This window comes from Hypanus sabinus, chromosome 5 (assembly GCF_030144855.1).
Source record: "Hypanus sabinus isolate sHypSab1 chromosome 5, sHypSab1.hap1, whole genome shotgun sequence".
Classification (NCBI taxonomy): Eukaryota; Metazoa; Chordata; class Chondrichthyes; order Myliobatiformes; family Dasyatidae; genus Hypanus; species Hypanus sabinus.
The window spans coordinates 165,136,951-165,153,474 of record NC_082710.1 but is presented as its reverse complement, the minus strand read 5'-3'; the positions used below and the strand labels follow the sequence as shown (position 1 = coordinate 165,153,474).

General features: G+C 49.5%; 3 non-coding genes across 3 annotated transcripts; all 3 read left to right on the top strand.

The window, feature by feature from the left end:
* Window positions 1–1,711: 1,711 nt before the first annotated feature.
* On the top strand, window positions 1,712–1,875 carry LOC132394881 (U1 spliceosomal RNA). The gene has a single exon (XR_009512427.1). It is a non-coding gene; the product is annotated as a U1 spliceosomal RNA (small nuclear RNA).
* Window positions 1,876–6,641: 4,766 nt separating this feature from the next.
* Window positions 6,642–6,805, top strand: LOC132394885 (U1 spliceosomal RNA). The gene has a single exon (XR_009512431.1). It is a non-coding gene; the product is annotated as a U1 spliceosomal RNA (small nuclear RNA).
* Window positions 6,806–14,148: 7,343 nt separating this feature from the next.
* Window positions 14,149–14,312, top strand: LOC132394887 (U1 spliceosomal RNA). The gene has a single exon (XR_009512433.1). It is a non-coding gene; the product is annotated as a U1 spliceosomal RNA (small nuclear RNA).
* Window positions 14,313–16,524: the final 2,212 nt, after the last annotated feature.

The window sequence follows — 16,524 nt, the reverse complement described above, 5'->3', positions numbered from 1 at the left end:
TTTTGGGACCTCACCTGGGCTGACGACGTTTAGCACCTGACTCCAGGACGCAGACTGGAGCGGGCCGCAGAACTCACCGACGCTCATCCCGGCCGGATGGAACATCGGCTCCCGGTGCAAGTCGCTCCCGAAATGGCGGTAGTGCTGGCAGTCAGATACGTGGTCGGGAGCGCGGCGCTCGGTGTGTTCGTGTGGGCGTGAGAGGTCACGTTTGCAACAAACATTCTGCATTTGAGATTGCGAGCAAAAGTGCGCACGTGAAGTGTTGGCGTGGAAGAGCACGACTGTGAGTGCATGCTAGCAACGGAGAGGGCACGTTTGACCGAATCTCAGTTGGACAGTGGATATGGCTGAACAATTCGATAGAAGAGCGTTAAATAAAGGCCATGTATACGCGGTAGTGTAGTTGCACACGGATGTGATCGTGTTTGTTCGCGTGTGTGTGGGGGGGGGGGGTGGAAGAGTGACATCGTGTGACTGTAAATGGTGCACGAGTGTTTGAAAATGAGAGAATGTCATGTATGTATATGTATATAAGAAACTGTGCCAACATATGTATCGGCCCGTTTAATTAATTAGTGGCTGTATACGTTTCTGGGTAATATGTTGTTAATGTTATAGTGTGTGTATAAGTGTGAGTATCCAGGAGAGAGGAACGCACGGCCGGGGTATAAATACCACCGGACTAGAGAGGCCCGGGGATTATCCCTGATGACTATGGCAGAGAGTGTCAACGAAACGTCGGTTGAGATCGATACCTTTACCCGGCTGGAAGCCCGAGAAGAGTTTAATTGTATTCTACGCCGGGCAAGGACTAGATCCATTTTGACCGTACGGTGCATTCATCTACCTCAGACAAACCTAATGCTTATGCTAACAACACACAGAAAATGCTGGTGGAACTCAGCAGGCCAGGCAGCATCTATAGGGAGAAGCGCTGTCGACGTTTCTGGCCGAGTCCCTTCCACCAGCATTTTGTGTGTGTTGTTGTTTGAATTTCCAGCATCTGCAGATTTCCTCCTGTTTGCTCTTTAAATATTGTTTAGCACCATTCTGACCACGTTCAAGGATGCCTGCAGACCAGACTGGCATTGTCACTTTGCCTAGCGCATCTAACATGGTCACAGGCATAGTCGACCTGTTGACTGTTGGGATATTTACGCACTCAGAGAGTTGGTGTATCAACTTTGGGGGCAAGTGGGATCTATTGTCCCCCGAAGGTTTGGGAGCATTCTTATGCATTGCTTTGTCCGAGGAAAGGAGTTTCTGCATTCAGATATGCCGAAGTTTAACTTAGTGGAGACATTGTCAGCCTCACCATATTGAAATAAAGAATGTCATTGTAAATCCTGAATTGCATTCAATCAGCAACTGTTAACTCTGATCTTAAGGGTTACACTCTAAACGTCACGTTGTGAGCCTTCCAGCCTCCTTGTTGCTCCTGCACTGACACCTCGTGGCCACTTTCAGAATAGCAACATACAACGATTCCATGTATGGCAAATATACAAATTAGCACTTGCGGCAAATTAACGCAAAAAATTACGGCTCCGGCCCAAGTAAAACAGAAAGTAAGAATGAACTTCTAGGGGTTCCTCTTCTTAATAAGATAATGCAGAATTACGGACATTGATCTCCCGAAATGGTGTACCACCTTTAACTTAAAGAGTAACGTTTATGATTGGATCGTCACGTGGCGCGGTGATCAAACATACTTACCTGGCAGGGAACCGTCGGTGATCATGACGGCCGAGGTTCCAGGACGAGGCTATCCCATTGCACTCCGGGTGTGCTGACGCCTGCGATATCCCCAAATGCGGGATACTCGACTGCACAATTTGTGGTAGTGGGGGACTGCGTTCGCGCTCTCCCCTGATAAAGCAATGAACAATAGAATAACGATTTGCTTCCACTCGAAGTGGCTATTCATGTGGAGGAGCGTGTCACGGTTCATCCCCAGCAGCTGCGTAACACTCTGATATACGGGCTGTTCCCGGGGATGCACACCGAGGCCAACATCCGGCGCTGCTGGCAGATCATCAACTCCGTGAAAGACGCTCTTTGGTCGGCCCGAAGCTTGATGGTCTACCGGCACACGGAGATGTCCGTGGGGGAATGCTGCCGACTGGCACATTCTCGCCTGCAGGAGTACGTGCTGAGGGACGCACGCAAACTCGGTGCACCCACCGCAAGGGCCCGCTGGGGAAGGACCACAGTCTAGGGTCCTTCTTCCGTGGCAGTTGAGGGCAGAGTGGCGGGGTTGGGGCTATACCCATTGAAAGTAAATATTAAAGAACAAAGTGCCACGTGGGTGACAAAGCATTAGAACTTTGAAAATGTAAGGACAGCAATCGTACCAACCCTGTAAATAACTGACCGTCTTTGAATCGTTATTGTACATAATTTTATTTTAAAGTATATTTTGTTTAATTTTAAAAAACTAATCAAGCAGAGGCTTCACTGTGTTACTTTCTTTCTCCAACTGTTCTCTTTGCCATTTGTCTCCACATCACTGTCCAGTCGCAGACTTACACCCCACACCTGACAGTTTGACTCAAGACTCTTCATTTCACTTTACCTACGGCCGAGTGACTCCGTGGGGGCAGTTACACAGCAGTGGCAAACCAACATCTTTGCTACCTCTTCCAACAGTTTTTTTTATTAAACGAAATAGACTTTATTTAAAAATAAAATTTTATACAGTAAACAATTCAATGACTTTCAATTCCATTACTGTCTTTACATTTTCGCACTTTCCGCCACCCAAGTGGCACTGTGTTCTTTCATATTTACATTCATGGGGTATACACCCAACAACCCCCCCCCACCCACCACCACTAATCTCCCGCGGGAGAAGAACCCTAGACTGTGGTCCTTCCCCATCGGACCCCTGCGGTGGCTGCACCAAGATTGAGTGCATCCCTCAGCACGTACTCCTGCAGCCGAGAATCTGCCAGACAACTCCGTGTGCCGGTAGACCATCAAGTTTCGGGCTGACCAAAGAGCGTCGTTGACCGAGTTGATGATCTGCCAGCAGCACCGGATGTTGGTCTCGGTGTGCGTCCCCGGGAACAGCCCGTAGATCAGAGATTCCTCTGTTACGCAGCTGCTAGGAATGAACCTGGACACTGTCCCTTCCATCCTCCTCCACACCTTCTCCGCGAACACACAGTGTGTAGAGGTGGGTCGCTGACTCCTCCTCTCTGCAGTCCTCCCGTGGGCAGAGGGGTGTGGAGACGACGTTCCGGGCGTACAGGAGGGATCGGACTGGGAGGCCCCTCTCACCGCCAGCCAGGCGAGGTCTTGGTGCCTGTTGGTGAGGTCTGGCGATGCGGCATTTTGCCAGATGAACTGGACGGTCTGCTCAGGGAACCACCCCACTATGTCCATCACGTCCTTCTCTGCGGAGCCTATTCACATACCCGGGAAGACAACTACGTCTCAGGAATAAAGTCCAATTTCGAAAAGTTATTACATTAACATCAGAGGGTGACATTTCAAAATAGTTTTATTCTAATAATGCCTGCAACATTATGCTGTCTTACACGAACATGCACCTTGCGCTTTGTATCAACCTGCTCATCGGCAGGCCAAGCAATTCAGGGACCCGAGCTCATATTATTTTGTGACGCTATGAACTTGACTGTAACTATATGTGCTGCCTGTGACTCTGTACAGCGTTTTGCACCTTGGCCCCAGAGGAACGATGTTTCGTTTAGCTGTTTGTATGTACATGTGTATGGTTGAGTAACAATAAACATGAACTACTACTGATCTCAGTAATGATAACCACAAAATCTACTGGATTGTTATAAACACAAAATCCTGCATCACTGGTCTCCTTCCGAGCCCAATATCTGCAAGGACTCAATGTGGATCACTCGCTTCCACTGCACAAACCTGTCCTCGGGACACGGATGATACAAGCAATGGCCGATTCAAATTTACAACTTGGTCATCTTTGGTGCGTTTTAGCAAACTGCGCAGTGCCCCAGCGGAGCGTAGTTTCTGTGCAGAGTGGACTTCAATCAGCAAGGGCAACAGTGCGGGTTTACACTGAAAGAATTCAATTAGTAAGAAATCAGGGCAGACAAGAGTGACTCCGTGAACTGTTGTGTCTGTAGTTTGTTGGAGCCGGTGAGATAGGCAGTAAGAGGGACTCCAGCTTGAAGAACTTTAGCTCAGAATAGGGGAGATGGAGTCTAGGATTCAGACGTGGCGTGGGGCGACAGGAAGGGAGTACAGTACGTACCTGGACCATGTTCCAAAGTCAGTCACAGCGCAGGTTTTGATGAATGGAAGGCTGCCACTGTGAGTTGCACGGTTCTGGGAAGGAGATGCTGGAGGAACTTCCGCCCTACCCTGGTGGAAACTCACAGCGGATGGTGACTGGGGAATCCGTGAGATTTCCGGAGAAAGGGAAGAGAGTTTCAGAGGGGGTGAGGTCGAGTGACGGGTAGGGTTGTGGCAGATAGGGTCTTTGGTGAACTAGTGGGTTGGAGCAGGGACAGTGTGTTTGGTGATGAGCGGTATCGGGCTGGATGGGACGGTAGGCCCTCGGGATTTGGTGTGGTGGGGGCAGTTGTCAAGAAGAGGTTTGTAGAGGTAAGGGCAGGGTGTGTTAGGAATGAGTGGCGAGTTGTTCTCCGGGAGAGACAGTGGGGTGCCGGAAGACATTGTTTGAGTGTTGGAGGCAGAGCAATTGAGGAGTGACGAGCAACAGGATTTCGCAGTTCGGGGGTGAGTGAATTGTTCGGGCGGGAGACCTGGTGGAGTCCCTGATCCCAATGGCGTAAATGGGATCCCCGGGTGTTGTGAGTCTCTAATGACGGAGGAAAGGTAAGAGGGGAGGATGTCTCGAGGTAGCACTGAGTTGTATGCGTATCCGGAAAGAGAGCATATCGGGTGAGGAGTTTCGGTCTGAGGGGACGGGAGGGTAGTCGGACGGCTGTTTTGGGACCTCACCTGGGCTGACGACGTTTAGCACCTGACTCCAGGACGCAGACTGGAGCGGGCCGCAGAACTCACCGACGCTCATCCCGGCCGGATGGAACATCGGCTCCCGGTGCAAGTCGCTCCCGAAATGGCGGTAGTGCTGGCAGTCAGATACGTGGTCGGGAGCGCGGCGCTCGGTGTGTTCGTGTGGGCGTGAGAGGTCACGTTTGCAACAAACATTCTGCATTTGAGATTGCGAGCAAAAGTGCGCACGTGAAGTGTTGGCGTGGAAGAGCACGACTGTGAGTGCATGCTAGCAACGGAGAGGGAACGTTTGACCGAATCTCAGTTGGACAGTGGATATGGCTGAACAATTCGATAGAAGAGCGTTAAATAAGGGCCATGTATACGCGGTAGTGCAGTTCCACACGGATGTGATCGTGTTTGTTCGCGTGTGTGTGGGGGGGGGGGGGTGGAAGTGTGACATCATGTGACTGTAAATGGTGCACGAGTGTTTGAAAATGAGAGAATGTCATGTATGTATATGTATATAAGAAACTGTGCCAACATATGTATCGGCCCGTTTAATTAATTAGTGGCTGTATACGTTTCTGGGTAATATGTTGTTAATGTTATAGTGTGTGTATAAGTGTGAGTATCCAGGAGAGAGGAACGCACGGCCGGGGTATAAATACCACCGGACTAGAGAGGCCCGGGGATTATCCCTGATGACTATGGCAGAGAGTGTCAACGAAACGTCGGTTGAGATCGATACCTTTACCCGGCTGGAAGCCCGAGAAGAGTTTAATTGTATTCTACGCCGGGCAAGGACTAGATCCATTTTGACCGTACGGTGCATTCATCTACCTCAGACAAACCTAATGCTTATGCGTGGAACTCAGCAGGCCAGGCAGCATCTATAGGGAGAAGCGCTGACGACGTTTCTGGCCAAGTCCCTTCCACCAGCATTTTGTGTGTGTTGTTGTTTGAATTTCCAGCATCTGCAGATTTCCTCCTGTTTGCTCTTTAAATATTGTTTAGCACCATTCTGACCACGTTCAAGGATGCCTGCAGACCAGACTGGCATTGTCACTTTGCCTAGCGCATCTAACATGGTCACAGGCATAGTCGACCTGTTGACTGTTGGGATATTTACGCACTCAGAGAGTTGGTGTATCAACTTTGGGTGCAAGTGGGATCTATTGTCCCCCGAAGGTTTGGGAGCATTCTTATGCATTGCTTTGTCCGAGGAAAGGAGTTTCTGCATTCAGATATGCCGAAGTTTAACTTAGTGGAGACATTGTCAGCCTCACCATATTGAAATAAAGAATGTCATTGTAAATCCTGAATTGCATTCAATCAGCAACTGTTAACTCTGATCTTAAGGGTTACACTCTAAACGTCACGTTATGAGCCTTCCAGACTCCTTGTTGCTCCTGCACTGACACCTCGTGGCCACATTCAGAATAGCAACGTACAACGATTCCATGTATGGCAAATATACAAATTAGCACTTGCGGCAAATTAACGCAAAAAATTCCAGCTGCGGCCCGAGAAAAATAGAAAGTAAGAATGAACTTCTAGGTTTTCTTCCTCTTAATAAAATAATGCAGAATTACAGACATTGATCTCCCGAAATGGTGTGTCACCTTTAACTTAAAGAGTAACGTTTATGATTGGATCGTCACGTGGCGCCGTGATCAAACATACTTACCTGGCAGGGAACCGTCGGTGATCATGACGGCCGAGGTTCCGGGACGAGGCTATCCCATTGCACTCCGGGTGTGCTGACGCCTGCGATATCCCCAAATGCGGGATACTCGACTGCACAATTTGTGGTAGCGGGGGACTGCGTTCGCGCTTTCCCCTGATAAAGCAATGAACGATAGAATAACGATTTGCTTCCACTTCAAGTAGCTAATCATGTGGTGGAAAGTGGCAGAGGCTGGAGAGTGTCAACCTTCATTCATCCCCAGCAGCTGCGTAGTAGAGGACTTTCGGAATTACGGGCTGTTCCCGGGGACGCACACCGAGACCAACATCCGGTGCGGCTGGCAGATCATCAACTCGGTGAAAGACGCTCTTTGGTCAGCCCGAAACCTAATGATCTACCAGCACACGGAGATGTCCGTGGGGGAATGCTGCCATTTTTTTCCACACTACTGTCCAGTCGCAGACTTACACCCCACACCTGACAGTTTGACTCAAGACTCTTCATTTCACTTTACCTACGGCCGAGTGACTCCGTGGGGGCAGTTACACAACAGTAGCAATCCACCATCTTTGCTACCTCTTCCAACAGATTTTTATTAAACAAAATAGACTTTATTCAAAAATATAATTATATACAGTAAACAATTCAATGACTTTCAATTCTTTACAATGGTTTCCATTAATGTCCTTACATTTTCACACTTTTCGCACTTCTGCAGCCGAGAATGTGCCAGACTTCTCCGTGTGCTGGTAGACCATCAAGTTTCGAGCCGACCAAAGAGCGTCTTTCACCGAGTTCATGATCTGCCAGCAGCACCGGATGTTGGTCTCGTTGTGCGACCCGGGAACAGCCCACAAATCAGAGAGACCTCTGTTACGCAGCTGCTGGGGATGAACCTCGACACTGCCCCTTCCATCCTCCTCCACACCTTCTCCGCGAACCCACAGTGTGCGAAGAGGTGGGTCACCGACTCCTCCTCTCTGCAGTCCTCCCGTGGGCAGAGGGGTGTGGAGACGACGTTCCGGGCGTACAGGAGGGATCGGACTGGGAGGCCCCTCTCACCGCCAGCCAAGCGAGGTCTTGGTGCCTGTTGGTGAGGTCTGGCGATGAGGCATTTTGCCAGATGAACTGGACAGTCTGCTCAGGGAACCACCCCACTGTGTCCATCACATCCTTCTCTGCGGAGCCTATTCACATACCCGGGAAGACAACTACGTCTCAGGAAGAAAGTCCAATTTCGAAAAGTTATTACATTAACATCAGAGGGTGACATTTCAAAATAGTTTTATTCTAATAATGTCTGCAACATTATGATGTCTTACACGAACATGCACCTTGCGCTTTGTATCAACCTGTTCATCGGCAGGCCAAGCAATTCAGGGACCCGAGCTAATATTATTTTGTGACGCTATGAACTTGACTGTAACTATATGTGCTGCCTGTGACTCTGTACAGCGTTTTCCAACTTGGCGCCAGAGGAACGGTGTTTCGTTTAGCTGTTTGTATGTACATGTGTATGGTTGATAACAATAAACATGAACTACTACTGATCTCAGTAATGATAACCACAAAATCTACTGAATTGTTATAAAAACAAAATCCTGCATCGCTGGTCTCCTTCCTAGCCCAAAACCTGCAAGGACTCAATGTGGATCACTCGCTTCCACTGCAGAAACCTGTCCTCGGGACACGGATGATACAAGCAATGGCCGATTCAAATTTACAACTTGGTCATCTTTGGTGCGTTTTAGCAAACTGCGCAGTGCCCCAGCGGAGCGTAGTTTCTGTGCAGAGTGGACTTCAATCAGCAAGGGCAACAGTGCGGGTTTACACTGAAAGAATTCAATTAGTAAGAAATCAGGGCAGACAAGAGTGACTCCGTGAACTGTTGTGTCTGTAGTTTGTTGGAGCCGGTGAGATAGGCAGTAAGAGGGACTCCAGCTTGAAGAACTTTAGCTCAGAATAGGGGAGATGGAGTCTAGGATTCAGACGTGGCGTGGGGCGACAGGAAGGGAGTACAGTAACTACCTGGACCATGTTCCAAAGTCAGTCACAGCGCAGGTTTTGATGAATGGAAGGCTGCCACTGTGAGTTGCACGGTTCTGGGAAGGAGGTGTTGGAGGAACTTCCGTCCTACCCTGGTGGATGAGGTTAGTGACTACAAGGACGACGAGGAATGTGAGCATAGTGCCGTGGTCAAGCAAAGTAAGAGTGATCGGGGACAGCGGGGAAGGGAGAATGAATGGCAGCATCTGCGTTTGCCAGTGTGGGTCCAGAAGGCTGTCTTGCCCACCAGGTCGGGGTTCATGACATCTGCTCGGGACCTTGCAGCAGGGGAGGAGGTTGTTACATCCTTGTGGGACTCAGGGTTTGAGGATGACTGAGGAGGAGGTTACTCTGAAGGCACGGGAGCAGCCAGTGTCCTTATGGGGGGGGGGGGGGGGGAGTGGACCAGCAATGGTAGGGGTTAAGAGGGGACCGAGCGGTTGGACTCAGTGACATCAGGGAGGGTGCTGGAGAGCAGTAGGGATCCTGTCAGCTTCTACTGGGATTTGAACTGGTTTCTTCCAGGCTGTGTGAATTAATCGGGGAAGAACTCTGCCGTGGCCATACCGATGTTTGGAGGGAGAAATGTCCCAGTAGCTACAAGAAGCTGAGAATAAATGAGTCCACCGGGGATGGAGACATTGTCTCAGACGGTGACCCTTGGTTCTAGACTTCTCGGAGAGCGAAAATGGCCTCCCTACCCAGCTCGCTGAACTCTGTGAGGATTTTATACGATGCCATGTGATCTCCTCTCTTTCTCCTGAGCTGTTAACTGGCGCAGCTTTAATGGTTAGCACAATCCTTCGAAGCTTCCCCTGTGAGGTCGGGTTTCATTTCTTGCCGCTGTCTGTAAGGAGTTTGTACATTCTCCTTGTGACCTCGTAGGTTTGCTCAGAGTGTTCCGGTTTCTTCGCACGTCGCCATGACGCACGGGTTAGGGTTAGGATGTTGTGGACATGCTCCTTTGGCAGCGGAACGTAGCGACATTTGCTGGCTGCCCTGAGAACAATCCTCTCTGATGTGATTTGACGCAAGCAAAGTATTTCACTGCATGTGCCCATGTACTTCTGATAAATACATCTCATCTTTACTCTTCATCCCTATCGAGTCTGCACTTCCTGTCGATACAATCTCATTCAGCAAACCCACCACCCCTGGATCCCGCGTCTTCGTTGCGTTCCCTCTCTGGAGATGAGATCTGTAAAACTGTGGATAACTCCAGTAATGCACCGTGATCCCACACTCCAATCTCCTTGAGGGCTCGACTAGTGAACGATTTCCCCAATCGAAAGCTTGTTATGACTTGCAGTTCCTCTGGACAAGCCAGTCTGATCCCTTTCAACATCGACACCACCGACATTAAAAGAAAATTTCCGCGTCGATGCCAATCTGGTTGACTTCAGTATTTTCGACCCTATGTTCCTTTCGCAACTCATTCAAATTACCCGTTTCCTCCCTGAATTTTCTTTACATCTGCTGTCCCACCCGGCGTCGTAGAAGGAGAGCGGCCGCCTTTCGTAGTCCAGGAAGATCCCGATCCGCTCGGGCTTGGCGTTGGCGCACGAGTGGGCCGAATCCAGCCCATCCCCGGGGGCAATGCACCCTGTTGTTCCACAGCCTGACCGTCCAGAAGCCGTTATCGGGTGTCTGAGCGCACGTCCTCGGTGCGCTCCGCCGTCTCTTTGGCGGCGCCGACCATCCAGGCGGCCGAAGCTTCCACGTCCCAGTGTTGGGTTCCGGAGGCGAAGCCTTACTTCTTTTCAAATCTTTTTATTACTATTATCCAAAATAACAAGAGTTCAGCGATGTAAGTAACACTTACAATGTCTCAAAAGAGAGAATAACACAATATTAAGGATTGAAAAGTATGGTGGCGCAAAAAAAAAAGAAAAGAAAAAAAAACTACTAAAGCAACAAAAAAGTGAGAAAAAGACCATTCGGTGTTCAACTCCGGGACCCTGCGTCACACAAAAAGCTTCTAAAGATAAACATCAAACCGCCAGCAAAAAACATTATACCAAAATTTACAATTGGATCGTGGAGGAATTCTATCAATTATCTCCAATGGTGGTAACGAGAAACGAACCCCATCTGTTCTCAAAATCAAACATAGGCTCGAAGGTTCGACTTCCAATCTTCTCCAGACTAAGACATAACATCGCTTGAGAGAACATTGTGACAGAGTGGGAGCCGACGTATCCTTCCACTTCAACAGAGTGGCCCTCCTAGCTATCAGTGTAACAGACACAACAACATGTCGGTCAGACGAAGAAATACCGCGGATATTTTGAGGAATTATTCCAAAGAGCACAGTTAATTTGTTAGATTGCAAATTAATTTTAAGTGCTTTCGAAATTGTAGAAAAAACTGACTTCCAGAGCTGTTTCAGTGTAGAACAAGACCAAAACATGTGTCAGTGTAGCTGTCTCAGTTTTACATCTATCACAATAACTACCAACATTAGGAAATATTTCAGACAATCTCTGCTTCGTCACACAGTAACGATGAACAATTTAAAATTGAATCAGTGAATGGCTGAGGCGTCAGCGCGGCGGCGCAGAAGGTGAAACTCCGGTCGCACTCGGGCACCTGCCGCAGCTTGATCCGCCTCTTCACCATGGTGTGGGCCTTGGACAGGATGAGAGAGGGGCTCGCCGTCTCCGGGTCCAGAGTCGGCGGCGCCGGAACTGGGTGTGGGAAGAAGGGGGAAGGTCAACGGGGGAGCAGCGCGGGGTGGAGCAACGGGCGAGCAGCGCGGGGTGGAGCAACGGGCGGAGGCCGAGGGGTAAGGAGAATGATGCAAGGGGTAGGATAGGACAAGAGGAGGAAGTGGGAGGTGAAGTAAGAGAGTGAGAACCGGGACGGGAATCTCCGGGAAGGCAAGGGAAGAATGGTGTGAATAGGACTGGGGATGCTGTGCAGAAACAGTCATGGGGTTCCGAGGGGTGACGGGCGCGCGTTCTCAAACGTTCCGGTGCAGGAGAGAGTTACACGCGACGGCTGAGGGGTGGAACAGGCCGTCGGAGGAAGACGATCATTGGGGTCGGTCACGGGTAACTCACAGCGGATGGTGAGTGGGGAGTCTGGGGATTTCCGGACGAAGGGAAGAGAGTTTCAGAGGGGGTGATGTCGAGTGACGAGTAGGGTTGCGGCAGGTAGGGCCTTTGGTGAACTAGTGGGTTGGGGGGGGGTTAACAGTGTGTTTGGTGATGAGCGGTATCGGGCTGGATGGGATGGTAGTTCCTCGGGATTTGGTGTGGTGGGGGCAGTTGTCAAGAAGAGGTTTGTAGAGGTAAGGGCAGGGTGTGTTAGGAATGAGTGGCGAGGTGTTCTCCGGGAGAGACAGTGGGGTGCCGGAAGACATTGTTTGAGTGTTGGAGGCAGAGCAATTGAGGAGTGACGACCAACAGGATTTCGCAGTTCGGGGGTGAGTGAATTGTTCGGGCGGGAGACCTGGTGGAGTCCCTGATCCCGATGGCGTGAATGGGATCCCCGGGAGTTGTGAGTCTCTAATGACGGACAACGGTCCCGGATGGATGATGGAAGGTGGGAGGAAAGGTAAGAGGGGAGGATGCCTCGAGGTAGCACTGAGTTGTATGCGTATCCGGAAAGAGAGCATATTGGGTGAGGAGTTTCGGTCTGAGGGGACGGGAGGGTAGTCGGGACCGCTGTTTTGGGACCTCACCTGGGCTGACGACGTTAGTGCTGGCAGTCAGATACGTGGTCGGGAACGCAGCGCTCGGTGTGTTCGTGTGGGCGTGAGAGGCCACGTTTGCAACAAAGATTCTGCAGTTGAGATTGCGAACAGAAGTGCGCACGTGAAGGGTTGACATGGAAGAGCACGACTGCGTGTGCATGCTAGAAACGGAGAGGGCACGTTTGGCCGAATCTCATTTGGACAGTGGAAATGGCTGAACAATTCGATAGAAGAGCGTTAAATAAAGGCTAAATAAATAACGTTAAATGTCTTCAGCCCAGGTGAGGTCCCAAAACAGCGGTCCCGACTACCCTCACGTTCTCTCCATCCGGATATGAAGAGTGACATCATGTGACTGTAAATGGTGCACGAGTGTTTGAAAATGAGAGAATGTCATGTACGTATATGTATATGAGAAACTGTGCCAACATATGTATCTGCACATTTAATTAATTAGTGGCTGGATACGTTCCTGGGTAATATTTTGTTAATGTTATAGTGTGTGTATAAGTGTGATTATCCAGGTGGAAGGAACGCACGGCCGGGGTATAAATATCACCGGTCTAGAGAGGTCCGGGGATTATCCCTGATGACTATGGCAGTGTGTGTCAACGAAACAGCGATTGTAATCGATACCTTTACCCGGCTGGAAAAACGAGAAGAGTTTAATTGTATTGTACGCCGGGCAGGGACTAGATCCATTTTGACCGTACGGTGCATTCATCTACCTCGGACAAACCTGATGCTTATGCTACCAACACACAGAAAATGCTGGTGGAACACAGCAGGCCAGGCAGCATCTGTAGGGAGAAGCGCTGTCGACGTTCCTGGCCGAGTCCCTTCCACCAGTATTTTGTGTGTGTTGTTTGAATTTCCAGCGTCTCCAGATTTCCTCGTGTTTGCTCTAATGCTGGTGCTAATTTGTCGGAATCAAACCCAGTAAATTCTCTTTAGAACACAACAGGCCAGGCAGCATCCCAGCCAGGACACTGCCTAGCCTGCTGTGTTCCACCAGCATTTTGTGTTTTGTTGTTGTTTTAATTTCTAGCATCTGCAGATTTCCACGTGTTTGCTCTTTAAATATTGTTTAGCACCATTCTGACCACGTTCAAGGATGCCTGCAGACCAGACTGGCATTGTCACTTTGCCAAGCGCATCTAACATGGTCACAGGCATAGTCGACCTGTTGACTGTTGGGATATTTACGCACTCAGCGAGTTGGTGTATCAACTTTGGGGGCAAGTGGGATCTATTGTCCCCCGAAGGTTTGGGAGCATTCTTATGCATTGCTTTGTCCGAGGAAAGGAGTTTCTGCATTCAGATATGCCGAAGTTTAACTTAGTGGAGACATTGTCAGCCTCACCATATTGAAATAAAGAATGTCATTGTAAATCCTGAATTGCATTCAATCAGCAACTGTTAACTCTGATCTTAAGGGTTACACTCTAAACGTCACGTTGTGAGCCTTCCAGCCTCCTTGTTGCTCCTGCACTGACACCTCGTGGCCACTTTCAGAATAGCAACATACGACGATTCCATGTATGGCAAATATACAAATTAGCACTTGCGGCAAATTAACGCAAAAAATTACGGCTCCGGCCCAAGAAAAACAGAAAGTAAGAATAAACTTCTAGGGGTTCCTCTTCTTAATAAGATAATGCAGAATTACGGACATTGATGTCCCGAAATGGTGTACCACCTTTAACTTAAAGAGTAACGTTTACGATTGGATCGTCACGTGGCGCGGTGATCAAACATACTTACCTGGCAGGGAACCGTCGGTGATCATGACGGCCGAGGTTCCAGGACGAGGCTATCCCATTGCACTCCGGGTGTGCTGACGCCTGCGATATCCCCAAATGCGGGATACTCGACTGCACGATTTGTGGTAGTGGGGGACTGCGTTCGCGCTTTCCCCTGATAAAGCAATGAACGATAGAATGACGATTTGCTTCCACTCAAAGTGGCTATTCATGTGGAGGAGGGTGTCACGGTTCATCCCAGCAGCTGCGTAACAGAGGACTCTCTGATATACGGGCTGTTCCCGGGGATGCACGCCGAGGCCAACATCCGGCGCTGCTGGCAGATCATCAACTCGGTGAAAGACGCTCTTTGGTCGGCCCGAAGCTTGATGGTCTACCGGCACACGGAGATGTCCGTGGGGGAATGCTGCCGACTGGCACATTCTCGCCTGCAGGAGTACGTCCTGAGGGACGCACGCAAACTCGGTGCACCCACCGCAAGGGCCCGCTGGGGAAGGACCACAGTCTAGGGTCCTTCTTCCGTGGCAGTTGAGGGCTGGGGGGTTGGGGGTATACCCCCTGAATGTAAATATTAAAGAACAAAGTGCCACGTGGGTGACAAAGCATTAGAACTTTCAAAATGTAAGGACAGCAATGGTACCAACTGTAAAGAACTAAAAGTCTTTGAATGGTTATTGTACATAATTTAATTTTAAAAAACTAATCAAGCAGAGGATTCACTGTGTTAATTTCTTTCTCCAACTCTTCTCGTTGCCATTTGTCTCCACATCACTGTCCAGTCGCAGACTTACACCCCACACCTGACAGTTTGACTCAAGACTCTTCATTTCACTTTACCTACGGCCGAGTGACTCCGTGGGGGCAGTTACACAGCAGTGGCAAACCAACATCTTTGCTACCTCTTCCAACAGTTTTTTTATTAAACAAAATAGACTTTATTCAAAAATTAAATTATATACAATGAACAATTCAATGACTTTCAATTCTTTACAATGGTTTCCATTAATGTCCTTACATTTTCACACTTTTCGCACTTCTGCAGCCGAGAATGTGCCAGACTTCTCCGTGTGCTGGTAGACCATCAAGTTTCGGGCCGACCAAAGAGCGTCTTTCACCGAGTTCATGATCTGCCAGCAGCACCGGATTTTGGTCTCGGTGTGCGTCCCCGGGAACAGCCCGCAGATCCGAGATTCCTCTGTTACGCAGCTGCTGGGATGAACCTCGACACTGTCCCTTCCATCCTCCTCCACACCTTCTCCGCGAACACACAGTGTGTAGAGGTCGGTCACCGACTCCTCCTCTCTGCAGTCCTCCCGTGGGCAGAGGGGTGTGGAGACGACGTTCCGGGCGTACAGGAGGGATCGGACTGGGAGGCCCCTCTCACCGCCAGCCAGGCGAGGTCTTGGTGCCTGTTGGAGAGGTCTGGCGATGCGGCATTTTGCCAGATGAATTGGACGGTCTGCTCAGGGAACCACCCCACTGTGTCCATTACGTCCTTCTCTGCGGAGCCTATTCACATACCCGGGAAGACAACTACGTCTCAGGAATAAAGTCCACTTTCGAAAAGTTATTACATTAACATCAGAGGGTGACATTTCAAAATAGTTTTATTCTAATAATGTCTGCAACATTATGCTGTCTTACACGAACATGCACCTTGCGCTTTGTATCAACCTGCTCATCGGCAGGCCAAGCAATTCAGGGACCCGAGCTAATATTATTTTGTGACACTATGTACTTGACTGTAACTATATGTGCTGCCTGGGACTCTGTACAGCGTTTTGCACCTTGGCCCCAGAGGAACGATGTTTCGTTTAGCTGTTTGTATGTACATGTGTATGGTTGAGTAACAATAAACTTGAACTACTACTGATCTCAGTAATGATAACCACAAAATCTACTGGTTTGTTATAAAAACAAAATCCTGCATTGCTGGTCTCCTTCCTAGCCCAAAACCTGCAAGGACTCGATGTGGATCACTCTCTTCCACTGCACAAACCTGTCCTCGGGACACGGATGATACAAGCAATGGCCGATTCAAATTTACAACTTGGTCATCTTTGGTGCGTTTTAGCAAACTGCGCAGTGCCCCAGCGGAGCGTAGTTTCCGTGCAGAGTGGACTTCAATCAGCAAGGGCAACAGTGCGGGTTTACACTGAAAGAATTCAATTAGTAAGAAATCAGGGCAGACAAGAGTGACTCCGTGAACTGTTGTGTCTGTAGTTTGTTGGAGCCGGTGAGATAGGCAGTAAGAGGGACTCCAGCTTGAAGAACTTTAGCTCAGAATAGGGGAGATGGAGTCTAGGATTCAGACGTGGCGTGGGGCGACAGGAAGGGAGTACAGTACGTACCTGGACCATGTTCCAAAG